The sequence below is a fragment of the Cupressus sempervirens genome, chromosome 2 (genome assembly GCF_028749045.1).
Source record: "Cupressus sempervirens isolate cs-2001-9-10 chromosome 2, ASM2874904v1, whole genome shotgun sequence".
Classification (NCBI taxonomy): domain Eukaryota; kingdom Viridiplantae; phylum Streptophyta; class Pinopsida; order Cupressales; family Cupressaceae; genus Cupressus; species Cupressus sempervirens.
Window position 1 is genome coordinate 683,989,835 of NC_143119.1, and position 20,565 is coordinate 684,010,399.

A 20,565-nucleotide genomic window follows, 5' to 3' on the forward strand; every position below is an offset into this window, starting at 1 on the left:
AACACAAAGTATGGCAAGCATTAAGACGAGGATGTATGAGACGAGACTAGTCAAGGTATAAGACACAGGTTTTCAATTAAGCAAAGTGTCGCTGTTCCAAGACTGATTGCAAATAGAGAGCGATAAATGGACGCAAAAAAGGACAGCGTGCAGGCTGCAGATAGCTAAAACAGACCCAGATTGTAAATGCTGATATAAAACTTTGCGCGAAAAACCTTTACAGGTCGCGCAAAGAAGTTTTACGGCCCGCGCGAAGATGTTTATGTCTCACGCGAAGATCAGTAACAGTTTTTAATTTCGCGCGAGAATGTTTCTGTATCGCGCGAAGATGCGCAACAAAACTTTAATTTCGTGCGAGGGAAAAATGGCTTCGCGCGAGATCCAAATGATTTCGCGCGAGAGAAAAATGATTTTGCGCAAAACCAAAATGATTTCGTGCGAACGGACAGAATAGTTTCACAACAGCAACTAATTTTGACAAAATTTTTGATCGATCCAATAACCAGGCAGATAAACAGGCACATAGAACAACAAGCAAGTGATTTCAAGCACGTCCGAAAATAATGAGCAAGGGAAAAAGCAACCTTGCGCATGAACAATCAAGTGACTTAGTTTGTGTTTAATCCATAAGAGAGCTATTTGTGTACATTTTCAAAGAGTTTTGCAATCATCGCACATGTTCCTTAGAAAAATAAAAGTTGGCTTCTCTAAGGCATTTAATAATGGTTTGACTCTGCAACTTTTATGGCTCACAGGGGTGACCTCCAATCCCGGCGCACCGAGGTTTTGACACAGTCTGAGAACTTAATCTTCAAGAGCTGTTAGGGAGATCTGACAACCCACAGTGAACCACACCCGTGAAGATCTCTTCCACAAGGACATTTATATAGCGGTTGTCACTACCATGGCGAAAATGGCTATTACCGCTTGAGGTTCCGTCATCACAGTTTTCCCTGTAGAGGGATTGTCTGCTACGGTTAACCCTCTCTAAAGGTGACCGACTCACAATAGTATACCACAAGGGGACTTAGCTTCCAGATTCAAGGTTCTGACACCTGTTCACCTTTAGCTTAATCAAAGCAAACAGATTAATCCGACACGCTAGACTAAGATTATCCCTTAAAGATCTATGATATCATCTTCCTGTGATCTATCAACCTCTTCGGAGAAAGGATGCCTTAATCAACAAGTCAAAGATTCATCTATCTACGAGATGCTCAAAGTATCCTCCCTACCCATAAGGAATCCTTCTTAGAGAGGAGTTTCACTAGGAACCCACTCCCTCAAGATCCACGAATGGTGTTCATGGGGGCTCAATTACTATGTGTGTACAGATGTTAATTCCTGAAAGAAAATCTATCTAAAAGTAATCAAAAAGCCCAAGGTGGTACACTTAACGCTTTAACTAATGTGAGGTGAGTCCAAAGATGTGGAACATTTAACCCCTCACACAAGCCAAAATGAGTCCACAACTCAGAAATTAGTGAGTTCTAAAAAGCACAAAAGGGTTGCCTTGTGGAGCCTTCAACGCTTATGTCCTGTAGACCCCTCCCCTATTTAACGTGGTGCTGAGCTTGCAACCACAGGGTGGAACGAGGGGCCAGTGGATTAGCGAGTCCAATAACCCAAGATAGTTAATCAGATCTATCACTAAACACTAAGCCTGCTAAATGAATACTAACAGAGATTACACCCTAGTATGAGTTTATGCATATGTTGTAAAATGGAAGTACAGAAGGAAACACACAAGCTCGACACGAAAGATGTTTTTTTAAGATCCAAATGAAATGTTATCAGCTGATGAAGATTACCTGGTGATCCTCGCAACGCGCTTAGTAGATTCTTACCTGTTCCTGACAACTTTAGCACGCTTTTCCCATTATTCCTGAAACCACTACTGTGCTGTTCAAAAAAAATCAAGACAAAACACAGAAACACTAGAAACTGCTAACAGTCAACAGAAAAATCAGAAAAATATGCAAATCAATGCAAAAAAAATTTGCCTCTATCAGCAGAGTTTCGCGCGAAATTCCTGATAGTCCGCGCGAAGAAGTTTTACGGCCCGCGCGAAATCAAATTCGGCTCGCGCGAGATTAAATTTAGCTCGTGCGAAAAAATAAAGTCTCGCACGAAGATTCGCGCGCCGAAGAACTTTCTTGCGCGATGCAGAAAGAATCTTCGCGCGAAGATTCTATATCCTCGGGCGAAAATGAACAGTTTCGCGCGAAGATTCGAACCTGTACGGAACAGTACGGACAGAGAACAAAAAAAAAGATTTAAAAAATACAAGAAGAGGCCAGAAAAATTGATTTTTCTACCCCACGGTGGGCGCCAGAAATGTATGCATGAAAATGCGGCCTATACTAACACACACACTTCAACACGGTCCTTATTTGCGGATTCATCGCGGAATGAACATTGAATTGTACATCCAAAATTTTCCCTGCAAAGCGACCTGTTGCCTTCTATCTAAAGGGATTTTGCCTGTTAATATCCTCAGAATCGAGGTGTAGGAAACCAGACCCTCTAAGAACGAAGGATTTTACAATGGAATTAAGCTAAGAATGAGTATACGGATTAATCTAAGAAAATGAAAGATGCAATGTAATCTAAGAACAAATGAAGCAAACTAGATTAAGCATATGCATGATTAAACTGAAATGAGATTAAACTAAAAATGAGAATGTGTGCAAGAAATGGAAGTAAATATGAGCATGAATTTCAACAGAAATTCAATAGCAAATCAATTCATCATCTCTCAAATGAAGAGATGAGGGTCTCTTAAATAGAGTTTCCTGGAATCCATCAATGGTTGAGATCGATTTAGATCAACGGTCAGGATTGAAGATGAGTTTCAGTCATAAAGGGAGATTCCCAAGTTAAAGGGAGTTAATAGACTTAATTTGAGATAAATAAAGAGTTTAACTATTTTAATTTGAGTAGAAAAAGGAGTTAACTGTGTTAACTCATTTTTGATCAATAGTGAACTGGAAATTCCCCTTTTTTGAACTGAAGAGAGATTTTGTTGAGATATTTAATTTAATAAAATGAAATATGCTCTCATAATTACTTTTTCTATTTAATTAAATAATCTTTAATTAATTAGAGACACTTTTGTTTAATTAAATAACTTTATTTAATTAATTAGGAATGTCTTCCCATTTAATTAAATAACTTTGTTTAATTATTTAGAAGTAAGTACTCTATTTAATTAAATAATTTCTTTTAATTAATTAGAAATACCTTTCTCATTTAATTAAATAATTACATTTAATTAATTAAGATAGGCGTATTTATTAAATTAAATAAATTTAATTCCATAGTATATTAGCCTTAGGATATAATTTAATTTAATTAAAGTATAAATACTTAATAATTAAATTAAATATTAATCAAGTAGGTTTAATGCAACTAATATGAGTACGTACTATAGGAATTAAATAAGAAATATGATGAATGCAGATTAGGGTTTTTTCTGCATCTGACAATTAAGTCAAGTAGCGAATAGCAGAATGAGAATTGCCTATTAGAATAGGACTTTGGAATTATCAGAAATTGACTAGAATTGGTATAACGGCAATGAGCCAATTTTGGGGCATTACATTATCTACTTGTAGGATTATCTTATGCTTTATTCTAGCATGTTAGATTTCCTTATGCTTTTTTTGTAGTACGTTTAGTAGTGACATCCCTATTATGATAGTACTGACGATCTAGTTTGTGGCTTGGGATATTACGTGCGGGGGATGGTTAGGGCCCACGATGGGCTTATGATGCCATTGACAGTTGGGAGGAACCATGTACTTAGTTTGTTATTTTTTTTTTACTGTGATGTTACTTTCAGTTCACTATGATGTTTCCTTTCTATTCTTTCCTTTGTTGTTGGTTAGATAGTTAGTTGTTGTTTCCATCTTTCAGTTATGATTCGAGTGTTCTTGCCTCAAAATGTGGATCTTGTAGTCCTTGGTGTGGAGGAACTTTGTTTTGTAGTTTCCTTTGCTTTTTGTTGCCTTTTTTTTTTTGTGATGATTTGGGATCTCACGTGACATTGCACTATCTCGAGTGAGGATGCAAGTCTTCGCGCAGTGTGTTGGGTTTCTTTGCGTGGCTTGGCACTTGCTCGCGCAAAACCCTACACTAGTGTGGGGTATTTTGGTTGCAAGTCTTCGTGCCATTTTGTACTTATTCACGCAAGAAGGCATTTCTTTGCGTGGCATGTGGCACTTTTTCATGCGAGAATCTGGTATATTTTGGTCTTGCGCAAAAAATAGGGGCTATCTAGGCTTCTCGGAGAAAAGTTTGAAAGTTGGTTTTGGATACCTATTTGGTTTTTGACCTTCCTAGTTAAAAACAGATTTCCTAAGGGGTTTAAAATATATCATTGAAGTATAAGTCCTTATAATTATGATATATTTTAATATATGCAATGAGTCTTTTGAGATAGGTTCCAGACCTCTACGAGTTAAGATAAAGATTCTAGAAAATTTCAAGACTTCAGAAATTCAAACTTAGCCAAATATTAGGGCTTTAGGATTTCAGATTTAGCCAATTTTTAAGAGTCAAATTTTTCCTTTTAGCTTAGTTGATCTCTAATGTTTTCTTATTTGAGTTTTTGGTTAGTAGTGGCATTTGGAAATCTGTTGGTGTTTGGATGTTTGTTCGTCTTTCGTTGCGATCTTTGTGATTCGTGTATGTTGTTATCATGTACACTTGCACTTGTTTTACTTTTTTTTTATCTTGCTTGTATTTCATCCTTATTTCCAAAGATCTCCAGGTGGAGCGTTACATATGGTATCATAGCCCATGTTGCAACATTGGGATCTCTATGTTGTGCTTCCACTATGGTTTTGTTTTCTATTGGGTATTGTTATATTATGGTTGTTATTTTGATATCTTGTTGATTCATGCTTTCGACTCTTTTGCTTGTGATCTGACTTTTCTAACATCACCTTGTTGTTCCCATAGTGATGCCTCTTGCACATAGGTTTAGACAGGGTGGTAACCAATGGGTTGTTCAAGAAGAAGAACACCATGAAGACGAACATCAGGATGGGGAGGGAGAATGAGGTAATAATGCTAATCAAGATGGCATGGGGGTATTGTTGCCACTACTCCAAGACATTCTTTCTCGGTTGGGCCCTTGTGTTGAGGAGCACCAAGAGGATCATGATTGGGAAGAGGGATCTCATCATGGAGATTCCCATCATTCAGAGTATAGAGAGGAGGAACGCGAAAGTGAGCATTCTTTTACCCCACCAAGGGGTAGAAGGCACCATCAGGTTGGTAGGGACCATGACAGTGAGGATTCCATTAGGTTGGATATCATGAAGTCCCTTCAGCAATCCATACCACTTGTGTATGATGGTAAGGGAAATGGCCTCAAGGTTGAGACTTGGTTGTTGGACATGGAGTGATGCTTCACCATGTATCCATATTCAATCAACATGAGAGCTCGTTGTGCAATTATGCAGTTGACGGACCATGCATCCATTTGGTGGAATAGTGAGAGTCAGAAGATTCAGGTTAGTGTTGCAGATCTCACCTGGGAGATCTTTGAGGAGAAATTCCGAGAGAGATTCTTATCTCCTCAGTTTAGAGAGGCCCGTGTAGATGAGTTCCACGGGATCTGGTAAGGAAACATGACAGTGGATCAATACGAGATTTGATTCTTTGAACTTAGGCAGTATTCATGCTACAACAATGATGATTTACTCTTAGCTCATCATTTCATCAGAGGCCTTAAGAACTCCCTCATTGGAGAAGTCTGCATGCATCAGCCTAAGATTCTTGTTCTTGCTATTGAGAAGGCACGAATTCCAGAGGAAAATCTGGCTAGAGATTTTAGTAGCAAATCTAGTTTTCAAAACCAAGGTGCAAGGAATTCAGGGCAAGATGCACAATATTCTCAGTCCTTAGGGAAGGGTCGGACCCAGTCAGCACCCTCTCAAGGTGGATCTCACTATAAGTTTAAGAAAGGGTTTTGGACCAAGGGTAGACAGGATTCTGGTACCTCAAGTAAGAAAGGAGATAACCAAAACCAAGGACAAAAATCTCAGCAGGATCGTCCTTTGCAGAGTGCTCAGTAGAATTCCAACAGGGGTAGTGCACCATATCTTGGTGCTACTTAGGGTCATCGTGGGACAGACCCCAACTTTAGTAGGAACTGCTATTCTTGTGGCCAACCTAGCCATAAATCATTTGAGTGTTCTATGAAACCATCTATAGGACTTGGTAACGGCGCAACAAGATCTGAGCCTACTGTAGGAGATGCACGTAAGAATCACAGAGTCTTTGTGGTGGTTGATAACTATCAAGCTAAGCATCAAGGTATGGTAGTCAAGGCTACAGGTATGTTACATGGTATTTCAACTTCAGTTTTGTTTGACTCTGGTGCTTCAGATTCTTTTTTGTCACCATCTCTTGTTTAGCGATGTGGGCTAGTGGCAATGCGTTAGGTTGATAGGTGGTAGGTTGGATTAGCCACGAGTTCTAGAGTGGCTATTGACTCATTGGTCAAAGGTTGTAGTTTGAGTTTGGGGACCTTCACCACCATAGTGGATCTATGCATTCTACCTCTAGGATCGTATGACATTGTGTTGGGCATGGATTTGTTAGCCGCCCATTAGGCGAATATTGATTGCCATCATAAGGTGGTATAGTGTGTGGATAACACAGGTGGGTAGGTGGAACTTTTGGGAGTTCAAAGACTAGTATCGCTTCGTATGATCTCAGCTAATCAGCTGAAGTAGAGTGTGTAGAAAGGTTGCCAATTGTTTCTTGTCTCTCAGTGATCTCGAGGAAGCCGAGAGCCGTACGGTGACTCTTGATGACAACCCACTCCTTTGTGAGTATGCTGATGTGTTTCCTCATGAGATTCCAGGTATGCCACCTGTTGGTGCTCAAAATTGCATTCTCATTTTGAGCATTTGTTTGAAATTGAGTCAAATCAAGCCCCATAAATGCTTTTTCATGCGCATGTACCCGACTGTACTTTTGAGGCCCATGAAGTGTTTAATGTTTCTAACACCTTTCGTTTAGTGCGTCTATGTGTTTCATGAAGTTAAATTGAGATTTCAAGCTATTTCGTGAAGTCTCGTTTTGAGCTAGTTCGAAATCTGCAGTGTCAGACTGCGATAGGAGGGCATGTTTGCATTTGAGTATCTCGGACCCAGAAATATTTTGTGACTTGCTGCTTTGGAAGTGTCTAGTGTCCATACCTAAGAGCCTATGTTTCATATTTTGAGACGTTTTGAATCTGTTTGACTAGGTTTTGAATCCCTCAAAATTGGTAGTTTACTATTTTCATTTTGATGCGTATTTCACATAATTTTGGGAAGCCCTGTTTGATGTGCTATAACTTCTGACCAGTTGATCGAAATGCTAAATTTCCTTTTGTGTTGTATTGTAGATGTCAGAGACTTGTTATGTTTCAAGTTTCAGCTTATGATTTGATCAGTTTTCAAATTTGATTCCAAACCCAATTGATAATTTTTTACTAGTGTCAGTATTTGCAAATTGTTTGGTACCCCTGTTCGAGACGTCATAACTTGAGATCCATGATTGGTAAGATTGAATGGATTGTACCCCTATGTTGTTTGCTGAAAATACTCCAAGTGTGTTAGTTTTTAAGTCATGATGAATCCATTTGCACACTTTTCCAGGTCAATTCCATTTGCAAAAATTGATTTCTTGTCATTCTTTCCAGTCAACAAATCCAAGTAGCTCACTTTGACCGCTCGCTATTTATGCCTAGTTATTATTCATGAGCCAAAATCATAGATTTATACTCACCTCATGACAGAGAACCAACGCTCCAAGTTTCATTTCCCCAAGTGTCCGTTTACCCAGTTTTCAAAGCCGAATCCGAACCTAGTTTGTTGTTTTCTGACATGTTTTCTTGCAGGCAGTTCTGAGAGGTCAAATTTGACAGTGAATATCTTTGGACCCCGAATTTTTCATGAGATGAGATTTGACATGGTGCAAGAGTGCGGAGCAAAGAATCAGTGTGCCAGTTTTCAGAGCCCCATCATATGTTTGGATCAGTTTTTAAGGCCAATTAAAGGACCTCCTAACACAAAATTAACAGTTTGCAAAAAGATGTAAAATGAGTTTCAAACTCATTTTCAGTGGTCGAATTTGTGTTCAAATTAGTGCTAGAGGGTGAATGAGTCAGTTTTGCAATTCAATTGTTCGAAAATGAATTATTTTTTAGCCGAACCCGCCTGAGGCCCGAATAAAGATCCTCAAAGGGTTTTAAAAGGGGAGAACACATAAGCAAATAGGGATCTAGAAAAAGCCTTTAATATGAAGGATTTTATGTTTAAACAATGTTTGAGGCCTTATTTGTTTACCTACAATTCCTTGATTAATGGGCTTTGTAAATATGGTAGATTAGAGCAAGCTAGAGAGCTTCTCATTGAAATGCAGGATTAGAAATTGGAACCAAACAATGTTAGTTTCAACATATTGATTGATGGGCATTCAAGACATGGAGATATCCATGGGGATCTAGTGTTGCACAGTTAAATGATAAGAATGGGTATTGAAATAAGTGTTTTTACTTATGATGTTTTGGTGAATGCCTCTTGCAAGCGGGGAATACTGAGGAAGCTCTTGGCTTATATCGAGAAATGGGAACAAGAGGTATTTTTCTTGGTGTCGTTACCTATAATAATTTAATCAAGGGTTTTTGCAAGAAACTTATGATTGAAGAGGCTTTAAATTTTCTAAAAGTGATGCGCAAAGTGGGTCTGGTTCCTGATACTTTCACATATAATACGTTGATTGATGGGTATGCCAAAGTTGGCAACATCTGGAAAGGTTTCAATCTACTTGATGAGATGCGGATGAAGGGTCTTGCACCAAATGTTGTGACATATGGGGCATTGATAAATGGATTGTGTAAAAAGGGCAGGATGGTGGAAGCTGAGGACCTTTTGAAAGAGATGGAGGATAGAAGTATCGCACCAAATGTACAAGTGTACAACAATTTGATTGCTAGACACGCTACATTAGGCAACATGGATGAAGCTGCAAGTGTGTTCAGTGGAATGTGGTGTTAAAGAAGTTAGTTTTTAGCGTAGGAGGGAGATTTTTCAAAAGACTAAGGTGACAACATATTTAAGGATGAATCAGGAAGAGAAGAGGCAAGTTGTTGTTTTAAATGAGGAACACAATCAAGGAAAAGAATGCCAGTCAAAGACATTGTCCATGCTGTTTGAACAGGGAGCTGACAGTATAAAACAAAAAACAATGCATGATAAGAAGAAGAATCATGCAGCTGATGGAGTCGCCATATAAAGGAGTAGTTAGCAGAAGTAAAGCAAAGGAAAAATCTGTATAGTCAGAGGGAAGTCGTTAGAGCTTGCAGTCAATGTTAAGACAAAGTAGCCTACGCATAAAAGAGAAGGCACAGTTAAGTAACTCCATGCCAGGGGAGATCAAAGGCCCCATGCAAGAAATGAGGTGCAGAGATCATGCCAAAGGCAGAGGCAGAGGACGACTTGAAGGGGAAATAGAGGAGCATTTGCCTTAGCAGCAAAAGGCAATGTGAGCAGCTGAGCCTCACGCCATATCCAAAGGAACAAAGCCTCACACAACCATGCACTGAAACAGAGAAGACAGTGCATCAAGGAGAGACTTCATTGATGGAAGAAGACCATGCTAGAATGAAAAAAGCCATCTAAGCACAAAGAGCTCCACATGGGTAGTAAAAAAAATGTAGCCAGTCAAAGAGGCCTCCCACGATTTTAAAGAGAGAAGTCATTCTTTTATCCACAAGAAATAAAAGGAAGAGGGCCCATCCAATGTAAAGGGCAACACAACGCCTTCAGAGGAGAAACCCTTGAGAACAAAGCGAAGAACATTATAAAACAAATGTCCCACATTCGTTCTGTTTGAACATTTTAAGTCTTTAAATATCTTTCTACACAATAGTTAGTATGTATTAAAGGAAAGGCTTTTTGGAAGGCAAGCAAGTGGGGAGTGCACTCAACGTGCATGATGAGAATAGCTAGCGTTAGGACTCAAGCATAATTTTAACCAATCATGGAGCGACGATGATGTGGCGAGTTGCAAAGAGATTGTGACAAGTGTCCAAATCTGACAATGGGCACACGCCCACAAAACCAAGATGCCCAGGAGATAAGTAATACGGGCATGCGAGATATTTCCACATGTCAACGAATCCTAGTTGGCGATGAGGTGGTGCTATAGGTTCAGAACAATGTGGATTCATCAGATGTCGCCATGTGTCATGATCCGACGAGTGGTGCAATCCTGCTTGACGAAGATGCACATTAGTTAAAAAATGTGGGCTTGCGGGTGGCTGACACATGTCAATGGGCCAAGGCAGATGGTGACATGGTAGTGCGACAGACAGGCCAATCAAACACTACCATGTGCCAGTCGATCAATAGAGGGTTGACCCCAGAATTAAAGGCAAGGAAAAATGTAGAATGTTTGAAAAGAACAAATTTTTAATATATTTGCTAAAAAGGTTTGCACGTTCAAATTTTTAAAATTAAGAAGTTTTATTCTAAAGTCTCTACTTTAGAATATTTAATTTTTTTGAAAATTCAGTTGCAAATCAGAGTCATATAGCAAGGGGGAACATTTTTTCAAACTGACTTTCTGGAGGTTCCTGATAAGACAAATATGCGATGTTATATATTGCCAGAATCGAGAGAAGATGAACTTTTTAATTCTGAGGTTATTTTTTGCACAGGAAGTAGTATGTTCAAGAAATAAGAGGTTTTCTATCAGATTCCTAACTTGCAACCAAATTCAGGTATCAAAATTCAGAACTAATTTTTGACTTTTTAATAACCTGAATGTGGTTAAAAGGCAGTGAAAATGCAGTTTGGGTCGAATTTGGTTACCCATTCACTCAGTAAAAACTCAAATTTCACCAAAATTTCATAAGGAAAATCAGATATTTTGGATGCAAAAGAACTTTTCATCATTGAGCAGAGATATTTCAAGATCAGTTACAAGTAAGATGAAAACAAAATCAGATCAAAGGGGTAGAAAGAGGAAAGAGGTTTTCAGTTGCAGGAGATTGAATTTCAAGTGGATAGATGTCAGTTGCATAACATATCCGAGAATTCATTTCTTGCTATATCTTTCTTTCATCGATTCATTGTAAGGGTTGGAATTTTGGAAAGTTTCTCTGATATGAAGGCATTTAGTAGAACTGGCCCTGGAGTTGATGAATTCTGAATGGAAGACCTAGGATGTGTTGGTTCTAGACCATGAAGCTATACTTTGGTTGTGATACCCCCTTTCCATCCCATCAGTTTCTCATTCCTTCCATTTTCTCTCTTGTATGACGGTATATGTTATTGTACAGTTTGATTTATTAGGTGATTTGTGAGTCATTTCATGCATTTTCATGTGTTATTTCAAGGAAATTAATACAGTGAGCAGCAAGTGTTTAGTTTCAATTTAAATCTTGTCTTCTTTCTCAGTTGAGCTGTAATGTTTTATGGCCTTTGAACAAAGAGCCTAGATCATAAGTGCAGTCCCTTAAGGTTGTATGTTGCTTCATTGTTGCTTGTAATTCAAGGAATTATGTAAATGCTTCAGTGATTCAACAGCGTTGCAGGTTTATTAAGGAGGATATCAGGTAAGAATGAGATTTAGATTGAACATTGATGTCTATTTACAAGGTGAATGGATAGATCATATATTTGAATATATGAATAAGTATCAGATATCCAAAATGCATGAAGGAGATTCATGAATTGCCCAATGGATCAGGCACTGATCAGCTATAGGATCATAAGTTTGTTGTTCATACCTGGTTTTCATCCACTTTCCCCATCCACATAAAATCAAATCAAATTCAAATCATCTTTACATTTTATGTTGAAGAGCTAGAACATTTTAACCCTCACTCAGCTTATGAGATTCATAGATTTGCATTTAGCTACTGTAGATTTGTGTTATTGCATGAGTTATTAGGAGATATAAGGGTTTTCATCTGCTTAATAGATTTAGGGATATGTTTTTGCACTGGTACGGTATCAATTAAATTTGAGGTCCACCCGCCTAGTCTTGCAGAGCCTCAAGTGAAGAAGGAGTTATGCCTTATAGTTGGCCCAAGACTATAGTGTAGTGTATCTGTCATAGGAAGTTGCTAGCCTTAGATGCATTTATCTGGTTTGTTGGTTATTTACAAAATTGTTAAATCAGGAGCCAACACCACCACAACGTGACATTGATTTTTCAGATTGACCTTGTAGCAGGACCAGAGTCGATTTCATGAGCTCCTTATCGCATGACTACTTAGGAGTTGAGTGAGCTCAGATTGCAGTTGTAAGAATTGTTGGCCAAGGGCCATATTCATCCTAGTGTATCCCCATGGGGTACACCAGTCATCTTCATGAAGAAGGATGGTTCTTTGTGTTTGTGCATTGACTATTGGCAGCTGAATAAGGTGACGGTGAAGAATCATTATCTCTTGCTGAGGATAGATGACTTGTTTGATTAGATGAGGGGAGCATGACTGTTCTCAAAGATTGATCTTAAGTTGGGATACCATCAACTTCATATCCAGGAGGCTGATATTCATCGAATAGCTTTTCGTACACGATTTGAGCATTATGAGTTCACAGTTGTACCCTTTGGGTTAACCAATGCACCATCAATATTTATGAGTTTGATGAATGGTGTATTTTGCACTTATCTCGATCAGTGTGTCATTGTATTCCTGGATGACATACTGATCTATTCCAAGACAATGGAGGAGCACAAATTCCATTTACATCAGGTATTGTAGTGCTTGAGAGACCATTAGTTATATAGCAACTTGAGTAAATGTGGGTTCTTCCAGTTTGAGATGAATTATTTGGGACACATCATTATAGGTGATGGAATTGCAGTGGACCCAAAAAAGATTTGAACTATCATGGATTGGCTAGAGCCCACTAATGTCTTAGAAGTTCATAGTTTTATGGGATTGGCAGGTTACTACTGTCGCTTCGTGAAAGATTTCTCACAAGTAGCTCATCCCATCACTTCTCTTTAGAGAAAAGGGAAGAAGCTTGTTTGGTTAGACCAATGCAAGGCAATATTTAATACTCTTAAGAAGTGTTTGACCAGTGCACCAGTCCTTGCAGTGCTTAATCCTATAGGTGATTTCATGGTTTGCATAGATGCTTCGTTGGAAGGCGTGGGTGCAGTGTTAATGCAGGATGGTCAAGTGATTACATTTGAGTCTAGAAAACTCAAGGACCATGAGCCCACTCATGATTTGGAACTCACGGCCATAGTGCATAACCTTGTCCGTTGGAGGCATTTTCTTTTGGGACACACATTTGAGTTGCATAGCGATCATAGGAGCTTGCAGTATATCTTTACTCAGCCAAACTTGAATGCACGACAACATCATTGGATGGAGTTCTTATGCGAGTATGACTTTGATGTTCATTACATTAAAGGGAAGGAGAATGTCGTCACAAATGCTTTGAGCATACGACAACATGAGGTATTAGTGATGTCACTAGGAGTGGATTTGCGAGGTCATATCTTGGAGGCTTTACCTAGTGACACCTGGTATCATGAGGTGAGGGTGGAGATTGAGTTTGGACGTACCCTTGAGGGGAGATTTTTAGGTTATGTACTTGAGTAAGATAGATTACTATGTAACATGGGGTGTATCTATGTACCTATGTTGGGTGATCTTTGTACCTTGGTTTTATCGAAAGTGCATCGTGTACCATAGTCCACACATCTCGGTGTTAAGAAGATTCATACTGATCTCAAATAGTTGTACTTTTGGGTAGGGATGAGGCACAATGTTATTGATTTTGTTGCTAGACACCTTGAGTGCCAGAGAGTGAAGGCAGAGCATCAACATCCAATGGGTCTTTTGTAGCCACATACCATTCCAGAGTGGAAGGGGGATACAATATCTATTGATTTTATCACAGGGTTGCCTATGTCATTGTGGAGACATGATTGTATCATGGTGACAATGGACAAGTTGTCCAAGGTAGCACATTTTTCACCCATGAGAGTATCCTACATAGCTTCTTTTGTAGCACATGTTTTCTTGGCAGATATTGTTCATTTGCATGGGATTCCTTGTCAAATTATTTTGAATAGAGACCCAGTGTTTACTTCTACACTATGGACATCTCTCTAGCATGCTTTGGGCATGTAGCTCAATTTCAGTTTAGCTTATCACTAGAGACTAATGGTCAGGATGAGAGAGTGAATCAGGTTCTAGAGGATATGATTCGCATGTATGTTATGGATAGGCAGGTGAAGTGGGAGGACTATTTGTACCTTGTTGATTTTTCTTACAACAACGAATATCATAGTTCTCTTGGCATGCCACCTTTTCAGCCCTTGTATGGTAGACCATGTCGTACCCCTTTGAGTTGGAATCATTTAGAGGACCAAGTTCTTTTGTGTCCAAAGATGCTTCGGGATATGGAGCAGCAGGTTGTTCGCATTAGGGAGCGTTTGGTTACTGCTCAGGATAGGCAGAAGAACTATGTAAATGCACATAGGTTGGATCGTCAATTTTTTGTTGGTGACAAGGTGTTTTTGAGAGTTTGACCGAGGAAGAGCCCCATCCATTATGGGAAAGGCTCTAAGTTGGCACCACATTTTGTTGGACATTTTGAGATCCTCGAGAGGATTGGTCCTGTTGCTTATTGACTAGCATTGCCACCTCGCCTATCGCACATCCATGATGTTTTTCATGTTTTTTTTTTGAGGTAGTATATTTCGGATGTGACCCATGTTCTTGATTGGGATGCTTTGCAGGTAGCGGATGGGTAGCTTACTTTGAAGCCGATTCATATCCTACAGCACCAGAGGCTGACCTTACAAGGTTGGGACATAGAGCAAGTAAGGGTCCACTAGGACCCGAGTGATGAGACCTCTGCGACTTGGGAGGATGCTACACGATTGAGGGGATTGTACCCCTATCTTTTTGCTAGCTTCCAGGAGTAAGCCTATGCTAGTGGGGGAGGATGTAGTGCCTCTCGTGTTTACAGTCTGTACCTTGTTGTCTGTTTTGATTCGAGAGATACTTGATACTCTTATTGTTATCAATAGTTTGAGATGATCGGAGGGTCAAATGTATACTTTGATTCGGTACCATAGATGCTTTACTTCTATACTATTCAGTTTATGATATTTGCATGTTGATACTATTTTGAGATGATAGTAGATCTATGATGATACTTGATTATATGGGTTATTGGACATAATTGTTGGTTATGTTATGAGATGGATTTTATGCTATGCTTATTTACTTCATTATTATATCTTTACGCTTTCTATACATGTGAGTGATGTAAATGGATTAATTAGTTATTTAATGTATTTTTTTGTAGCTATGATATTATTATGCAATTGTACTTGATCGTGTGTTTTAGTGTGCAAGATTTATATCCCTGGTAGTGGCACATGGAGTTAGTGATTTAGTTGTTCATATTTTACCAATGTCCTCCTTGTATGGTCAACGTATCCTTATTTAATTATTTTAAATTAAAACCTTTTGATGATTAGTAAATCCAAATTCATACACATTATGTAATTAGACCAATGAGCATGTCTGTGCATTTAGAGTCTCACTCTATCCCGAAAGCGTTAAGTGATTTTTTGTGATTTTGGGTTTTCAGGTTTTAATTTTTTTCGAATTTAATTTTTGACAACTTTTCCTTAGGTGAATTTCTGTTACAGAGAATAACCTTATTTCATTTGGGTCAATTCAGAGTCTACCTGCTATAGTTGACTATTTTCCCTAATCGACTATTCACTTGAAAAGTGAATAAGTATTGAAAAAGTGAATTCATTATTCACTTCTCACTTTTTGAAATAGAAATTTGAGAGCTTTTGAAGAATCCTCTTCTGAAGGATTTGAGTTTTTCTCATTCTAGGAGTTGTAAGTGTGGGTTTTTCGCAAAGTCAGTCTCGTTGGATCTGGCTCTAGGAGTTTTTTCTTTGCCATCATTTTCAGCAGTTTCAACGTATTAATTATTTTATTCTTAGGGTTTCAGTTTCTATCCCTTTTGCTGTCAGGTAGGGCCTTCTTGTTTTGTTTTTTTTGCTTCGTTTCAGCTTTTGTTTCTTGTAGCAATATGTTAGGATGCTGAGAACTAGTGCTTCCCTCCGTTTATGTTTGCTGGTTTTGCCCAGTTGGTCGAGTATTAACATTTTCCGTATTTTTGGGATGGGCATTTGGGATTTTGAGCTGTTATGCTAGCCGTTTTTGCATACGGTGTTTGATTTTTTTTATTTTTGGATTTTTGGGGTTTTTGTACCCAAAAGCCAAATGGGTTTTAATTTTAGAATTTTTTCAAATTTTGGGGTTTTACCTCATTTTGCGTGCCACCTTTTTTTCTTGAGTTTTCTTGGCATGAGTTCGGTCGTGGACTTGGAGTATCCATTTGGAAATTGGTCAGATCTTTATTGCACTTTTATGTTGCTTTGGGATGTTTTTTGCGTCTGTCCTCTTGAGTCTTTTTTCACTTGAGTGACTTTCTTCTTGTGTTCTCATCTGGTCCTTGTGTTTGATCTTTGTGATGGTGGTGTGCTACACACGAGTATGTGTGCGTACATTTTTTGACTAACCTGTGGGGCTCGATCTTTTGTGGTACTTCTAGAAGTTATGATCATTAGGGTTGGGTTGGGAATTTTCATGCCTACAGGCACTCATCACTGGATGAGTATGGGTAGGGTCGGATAGCATATGGAGGGGGCTTCTATCTCTGTATCCCGGTGTCTATTTCCCGAGGGCATGCGTGCAGAACCTTTGTAAATAAATGATAACTAAACTTAAACTTTGGGGTGGTAATAAAACATAAAGATAAATAAAAATGATTCAGGATGTGCTCCTTCCGTTGGGAAGTGGAGAGCTGTCAGTACCAGCTTGGGCTTGTCGATGTCAAGCGACTCTCCATGATGTCAACCCCTACTTAGTATCCCATTGAGATGTTTGACCAAGACCTATAGTTATGCATTGTCTTTGTCTTGGATTCATTCATCATACTGCTTATCGTGTGTGTTAGCCATGGATGTTTGCTTTGTGTGTGTTTGTGGTTGGATCATTATCTCCATTAGCACGACAGGTGTGGACCTACGGGTGCCACATGGTTGGAAGGCATAGCTACCTACACCACTACTAGGGACCAGTGTACAAAGACGGTCTATTGTTCTAGCGCGACCATTACTAGATGTTTTCACTTGGCACTTTGGGTTCCAAAGTATGTTTTCTTGTGATTTATGTATTCTTTGGGATGCTTTTATATCATATTTAGATGATGTTAGATTTGATGCATTTCCTTATTATGATGATTAGCTTGTAATAGGTGATGTTATCTACTTGTACGATTATCTTATGCTTTATTCTAGCATGTTAGATTTCCTTATGCTTTTGTTGTAGTATGTTTAGCATTGACATCCCTATTACGATAGTACTGATGATATGGTCGGTGGCTTGGGATGTTATGCACGGGGATGGCTAGGGCCCACGATGGTCTTATGATGCCATTGACGGTTGGGAGGAATCATGTACTTAATTTTTTATTTTTGTTTTACTGTGATGTTGCTTTCAGTTCATTGTGATGTTTCCTTTCTATTCTTTCCTTTGCTATTGGTTAGATGGTTAGTTGTTGCTTCCATGTTTTAGTTATGATTTGAGTGTTCTTACCTCGAAATGTGGATCCAGTACTCCCTGGTGTGGAGGAAATTTGTTTCATAGTTTCCTTAGCTTTTTGTTGCTTTTTTTTTTTGCATGTTGATTTGGGATCTTGCATGAGATTGCACTTTCTCGTGCAAGGATGCAAGTCTTCGCGCCGTATGTTAGGTTTCTTTGTGTGGCTTGGCACTTGCTCGCACAAAACCCTACACCATTTTGAGGTGTTTTGGTTGCAAGTCTTTGCACCATTTTACACTTCTTCGTGTGGCGTGTGGCACTTCTTCGCATGAGAATCTGGTATTCTTTGGTATGATGCGAAAAACAGGGGCTATCTAGGTTTGTCGGAGAAAATTTTGAAAGTTGTTTTTGTATATCCTTTTTGGTTTTTCACCTTCCTAGTTCAAAATAGATTTCCTAAGGGGTTTAAATATATCATTTAAGTATAAGTTGACATATATATTTTAATATATGTGACGAGTCTTTTGAGATAGGTTCTAGACCTCTACGAGCTAAGATAAAGATTCTAAGAAATTTTAGGGCTTCAAAAATTCAGACTTAGCCAAATTTCAGGGCTTCAGAATTTCAGACTTAGCCAATTTTTAGGAGTCATCTTTGTCGTTTAGCTTGATTGATCTCTGATGTTTTCTTGTTTGTGTTTTTGGTTAGTAGTGGTGTTTGGAGATCCATTGGTGTTTGGATGTTTATCTATCTTCTGTTGTGATCTTTGTGATCCGTGTATGTTTTTATCATGTACACTTGCACTTGTTTAAAAAGAAATTTATCTTGCTTGTATTTTATCCTTGTTTCCAAGGATCTTTGGGCGGGGCATTACAATGAGTTAAAGTTTGACCCTAAAAGTAATGAAGATATCTTTTTGGGATACTCTAGAAAGAGTAAGGCATACTGGTGTTCGATCATCTAGACAAACAAAAATTGTGGTATATCCCAGTGTGAAGGTAGATAAGTTCTCTAAAAAGAAAAAGAAGAAATCAAGAAAGATTCAAAACACTACAAACATTTTGTATACACTCCACTGACTAAGTTAGTGCCAGAGGCATTGGTAGAAGCGGTACATGAGAAAGTTCCTATACATGTACAATTAATAGAGCCAAAATAAAAAAGAGTTCAAGTACCTGAAGGAGAAAAAGTGCTAGGTAAGCATATAAGAAGAAACCACTCAGTTGATCAAATCATTGGAGTCAAGGATGCTAGAGTGATGAATAGGTGGAAGGTAAGAAAGACAATATATCTTCTATCACACATAGAGCCTAAAGTTACAAAGGAAGCTCTAAAGGATGAAGATTAGAAAAAGGCCATGGAGGAAGAAATCAACCAAATAATGAAGAATGATGCATGGACCTTGGTGACCCAGCCTAATCAAAAGAATGTCATAGGCACAAAATGGGTATTGAGAAACAAAATGAATGAAGATGGAGAAGTAATAAAAAATAAGGCTAGACTTGTATACAAAGGGTATGCATAGGAGGAAGGCATATACTATGGAGAAACCTTTGTGCCAATGGAAAGAATAGAGGGAGTTAGGATACTCCTACCCTTCATATCACACAAGAAGTTTAAAGTTTACCAAATGGATGTGAACCCCACATTCCTAAATGGAGCACTTGAGGAAGAGGTATACATAGAGAAACTAGAAGGGTTTGAAGAAGAAGAAGGAAAGAATCAAATATGCAGAATACAAAATCTCTATTTGGACTAAAGTAGGCACTAAGACCTTTGTATGAGCAACTGCATTCATACGTATTCAAGATTAGATTTGTAAGAACCAGTGATGACAATAAAATTTTCCTAAAAAAGGTGACAAATTTTGTATTGTTAATTGTAGAAATATTTGTAGATGACATTATCTTTGGAGGAGATGACACAATCATCATAGAGTTTCCAAAAGCCTTGAAGAAGGGATTTGAAATGTTATGATTGGAGAAATCAAGTTCTTCATTGGACTAAAAGTGTCCCAACTGAAGGGAGGAATCTTCATTAGACAAAAAATATATGTGAAGGAAATTCTAAAAACATTTGAACTGCAAGAGCTTGAACTGGTAGGTACCTTAATGGTGACCAGTTGTAAATTGTCAAAGGAGGATGAGATCCTCAAAGTGAATGCAACTCTTTATCAATCTATGATTGGTAAGCTGCAATATATTATGCATAATAGAACAAACATTGCACAAGTTGTTGGGATAGTGGCTAGATTCTTAGCCAACCCAAAGGAATCACATATGCACATTTTGAAGAGTATCTTCAAGTATCTAAAGGGTACTGAAGAGTATGGTTTATGGTATCCTCACAGATGAAACATTAAGCTCAGTATATTCATTGATTTTGACTAGGCAAGGAACATAGATGATAGAAGGAGCATGAGTATTAGTGTATTCTGTCATGGAGGAAGATTGGTTGCATGGGCTAGCAAGTATAACTGCATATCACAATCAATAGCAGAAGAAAAATATGTAGCTATAGTAGTGAACTAGCTGCAAGTTGTTTGGATAAAAAAACTAAATGAAGGAATTCAAGAGAAAATGGAGGAACCAATGGTTATCGACTATGATAACATGAGTGCAATTAGAAAATTAGAGAATCAAGTTATGCACTTGAAGGAAAAGCACATAGCAATAAAGTGTCACTTCCCAAGAGAGCAAGTGCAAGAGAAAGAGGTATGGTTGAAATATGTATCAACCAAAGAGAAACTAGCTAATATATTCAAAAAATATATTTAGAAGGATACCTTTGAGTGTCTTAGAGTAAAGTTTTGGGTACTACCCCTATCAAGCCCAAAATAGATCAAAGGGGAAGACATCAATCCATAATCTATAAATGACTAATCATAGTGTTGATTGATGAACAAATGGGACTACTCCATCGGGGAAGAAAACATAAAAACATGGTGT